Genomic DNA, 5,291 nt, shown 5'->3' on the forward strand with positions numbered 1-5,291 from the left:
ACTAATATAGCGTTGAGCTTTGTTTAAAGATTTCCCTGTGGAACGAACCGGACTTACTAAAAACTACACTACTGTACGATTAGGTACACTGCCTATAAGTGTTGTAGCAAGGTTTAAGTATATCCATTCTATAAATAAATAAATATCTTGTGTAAAATTGTATCGTATTTAATAGTTTTTCCTAGTAAAATATAAACTATTTTATATACACCTAGTTCGACATCAAAAATATATATATATATTTATAATTTATATTTTAATTTTAATTATAATTCTAATAATAAGGGTATGTTAGCGAATATTGTAAGGGTGTAAGTCGAAATTCTGTCCGTGTAACGCTACGCTATTTTTAATCATTGTAAGTTATGTTCAACCTTTTTACATTAATGTCTCGTAGCTAAGTTGTTATTATTATGCTTATTTAATCCGAAGTAATCATGATGTTGGGCTAATTACTAAAATTGGGTTATTGGGCTTTGTACCATAATTGGGGTTTGGACAAAAGAACGACACTTGTGGAAATTAGACTATGGGCTATTAATGGGTTTTATATTAACTAAACAATACCTTGTTAATTTAATATACAAACTTATAATTTGACGTATTTATATATAACCACATACGCTTGACTGGGTACGGTGGGCGGGATATCTATAAATACCAATAATTATTCATTTTACCGGATACGGAACTGGATTAATAGTTAATAAACTTGTTGAAACAGGGGTGAATTACATTCAAGGGTAATTGGTGTAATTGTTAACAAAGTAGTAAAACCTTGGTTTACACGCAGTCGATAACCTGGTGTATTCATTAAACAAAGTATTAAAACCTTGTTACAATTCGAATCCCCAATTAGTTGGAATATTTGACTTCGGGAATAAGAATAATTTGACGAAGGCTTTCGCTCTTTATATTTATGACTGATGGACTATTATGGACAAATCCGTATAGACATATTAAATAATCCAGGACAAAGGACAATTAACTCATGGGCATAAAACTAAAATCAACACGTCAAACATCATGATTACGGAAGTTTAAATAAGCATAATTCTTTTATTTCATATTTAATTTCCTTTATTTTATATTTAATTGCACTTCTAATTATCGCATTTTTATTGTTATTGTATTTAATTGCACTTTTAATTATCGTACTTTTTAATTATCGTAATTTTATTTTATCGCACTTTTATTTATTGCAATTTCATTATCGTATTTATTTTACGCTTTAAATTAAGTCTTTTATTTATTTAATATTTTACATTAGGTTTTAACTGCGACTAAAGTTTTAAAATCGACAAACCGGTCATTAAACGGTAAAAAAACCCCCCTTTATAATAATAATATTACTTATATATATATTTGTATTTCTATAAAAGTAAACTAATATAGCGTTAAGCTTTGTTTAAAAAGATTCCCTGTGGAACGAACCGGACTTACTAAAAACTACACTACTGTACGATTAGGTACACTGCCTATAAGTGTTGTAGCAAGGTTTAAGTATATCCGTTCTCTAAATAAATAAATATCTTGTGTAAAATTGTATCGTATTTAATAGTATTTCCTTATAAAATTTAATAGTATTTTATACCCCTTAGCTTTGACATCACATCACAAACTCCGCCAGTTCAAGAATCACTGTGGACATCATTACGAATCAATAACGTGTATATTGTATCAACGAGTTATGAAGTATTAACTCACTCCCTCTAAAGAAATTATATGTATATTTTATATATATATATATATATATATATATATATATATATAAATTTTGAGATCAAAATAAATCTTTCCATACTAAGCTATTATGTGTGAATCTTAACTACTCGGTTAATTCATATTATGAATATGCAATAAGGTACGTCCTTCATCCGTAACTTAACCATCGTTAGCTACAATTTTTGTCTCAATTCAATAAATTCCAACTCATAATAAACCAAGTGTATTATTTAAATATATGTTTGATTTTACACTTTCATCATCGATGTACTCGAAACTTTCCAAATAACATCATTCGTACCTGGCGAAGTTCACAAGAATTTCACAAAAACCAGCATCATGTATCAACAAATAACGAAGTATTGATTCATAATATTATTGAAGAAATACTTATGTAATTTCTAAAGTTTTAGGGATTACTCAATTCTAGTTTCAACCATAAATCAGATGAGTTTAATTTAATATTAACTCATTAAATCTATGTTACATCTAAAGAAAATATACACATATATATTTTCGTAAAGACTGTAATAAAATTCTTTTGTACAAAATATTAATTGTGAAAATATTTTTTTTAACGGGTAGGTAATACCCGAGAGATATATAAATTCACAATTAATATGGTACATTCTTCAAATATGATTCAGCAATCAACAACTATACACACTATTTTCTCAACAATACACATTCTTTTATAAAAATCAAAACAACCATACTCATTCAAATTCAATTACATATGCTGATCTTGAAATCGTAAATTCAATTCAAATATAACCAGTATCATCACTCTTAGATTCCTATATCTTTCCAAGTTATACTTTGACTTCAAAACTGTGCTTGAACATCATATGTATATTAATGATTACAGTCTGTGTTCAAACCCTCCGAAATTCCTGAAGACACTTCAAATAATGAACAATCGAGATGATGATCCAACCACATGTTACCCACAGTTATGTACCTGAAAAACTTATAAAACCAAAGTCATAGTTTAACACTTATCCGTGTCAGACCCTTTGGCATTTATTAGCTAAAATGACTTTTCAATTCCTTTCCAAAGTAGTCAGTTTTGTCACAGCTACGACAAGTCAACTTCGACTTTTGAGTCGAAACAACCTTATTATAACCTTGATATATACGTTGCCCTTTTGCCATCGTTACCGGGGAACCATTTATGTTCCATCACATTAGCAATAAACTTACCAACAACTTTACTGATTTTTGATTTTTCGAAAAATCATTATAATTATCAAAACCCCATCATATACCTATATGCATCTTGTAACGAGAATTTCCATATGAATCATTGGGAAATAGCAATCAGTATTTTAAAATCTCGCAGCATGTCGACGCCAACAGTTATACATATAACGTCTATCTCCTGGACTTACATTCTGCGAATGTGAAGTTTTTGAAAAACACCCTGAACTGCGAACTAGTTCTCGAAATGCTTATGAAGCAGTAAAAACTATAAACGACCTTAACAGTAAAAAGTTGATGATAAAGAGTAGTGTGTTGGCAAAAGCTCAGAAAAAGAGAAGGTTTGGAACTCGAAAACGGATTGAGCAAACTATGAAGGAGGCTGTGGACAAATCACAAAGACTAAACCTGCCTTCAAAGAATCCAAATGATTAAGTGTCTACTGAAGTCTTTAGCAAATATCTTACTCCTTACTTTAAAACTCTTGCGGACAATATTCTTCATCATCCTCTGATCTTAGATATTCTAATCTTTCATTATAAATATCCTCCATATTTCTGAAGATATTTCCATAACTATTCTTATCTGAAATCATTTATCTCTTTGCGCTATCTGTATTACATCAAAAAGGAAACTGTTTAGTTTCTATATTCTGTAAACCTTTGAGTTTAAATTATGAATGTTTTTGAAGTAGTGTTGGGAACTGAAGCATGAGTTAGTATAATATAATGACACTTGATCAACGTGATTATATTACAGTAAGTCTTGCTGAGTTTCTAAATGAAACGTGATGATTCACAGATCATAACATCATCATGTGCCATGTTACACGACTCTTGTATTCTACTTAAACTCTAAATATATCAAGAAAATATTTTTCTTGATGATTCGGCCTTTTCCGAGGTATTCTGGTAATTTGACAAATCAAGATCGTGCCATTACAATTTCCTTCTTAGAACATTAACTATGTTCATTTCAAAATCCATACCTACGAATTCTGGACCATTATTCGTTTGACTTGAAGTCGGGAAGAGGAGACAAAAGTATAGAACTCTTGAATATAAAAGAAAATATAAAGCTCGACAACAACACATAAATTACAAACCATGCATATCAATACGTATCGCCACGTAAAGACACGGGAGAATTAAAATTACTATAACCCCAAGGTAATAGTAAAAATAAATAAAATCCTCCGGTGATAGATGAAAGAGAAGAATGACAGATATGAAAATTAGGAGTATATCAAGGATCAGAACGGGATGGAGCATATTAACGAATGTTTTAAAATATGAATTGAGGAAGGAAGAATAGAAGGTGTGAGCTGTGAGAATAAGGAAACGAAGAGGGTGAATTTATAGTAAAATATCCGACAGAGCAATCAAAACAGATGATCGCATTTAAAGCGGATCCTAAATTTCCTTAATTACCAAAGAATAAAATCTTATTACGAAGATTTTCTCCAAATCTCTTGAACTCCGAAAATCAACCCATCTACGTCAAAAGATATGATGAATCTACGCTTACTCGTTTCACACTTTTGTGATAACTTCACTCGTACTCTTCACAAAAATCAAATTGCTTTATCTATATTACTTGATGATAATAAAACTCTAATTTCCAACTCGTATACGTCATGAAAACATACTTATTGTCAGCCATGAGCATCCCATTCAAATTTTGGGACGAAATTTCTTTAACGGGTAGGTACTGTGACAACCCGAAAATTTCCAACCAAATTTAAACTTTATCTTTATATTATTCCGTCACGATAAGCAAAGTTTGTTATGTTAAATCTCAAGAATTTTAAACCGTGTTCATACATTCATTATAACCTCGACCAAATTCCGACGATTCACGAACCGTTATTATAAATAGATATGTATATATATGTATATATATATATATATATATATATATATATATATATATATATATATATATATATATATTATAACTTGAGAATATTAATAAAGTATTAAACGTATAATACTTTACACGAATGTATTTGTTTCAATATGTTTATCGATGGAATTAGAAGATAATATCAAATGATTGATTTATCAGATACATTGTGATATGATTACGGGTCCACTGTGATTTAAGAAATCTATTCTTTTTGACAACATTCGGAAAATGGTAAAGTGATTTATAAGTAAGAACGTGGAGTGTAAATAACTTAGATGTTGGATATCGACAAGTTAAGTAACTCGACATTTTTCACTAAGATGATTTCATACGTTTATTTAACCTTTGAACTTTATCCCATGCTTCACCAACAGACTGTAATTTAAAAAACTTGAAACCTATTATGAATATATATGATTCTACTTTTCTAAAACATTTTATGATATAACGAGTTCCAT

Source organism: Rutidosis leptorrhynchoides, chromosome 8 (genome assembly GCF_046630445.1).
Source record: "Rutidosis leptorrhynchoides isolate AG116_Rl617_1_P2 chromosome 8, CSIRO_AGI_Rlap_v1, whole genome shotgun sequence".
Classification (NCBI taxonomy): Eukaryota; Viridiplantae; Streptophyta; class Magnoliopsida; order Asterales; family Asteraceae; genus Rutidosis; species Rutidosis leptorrhynchoides.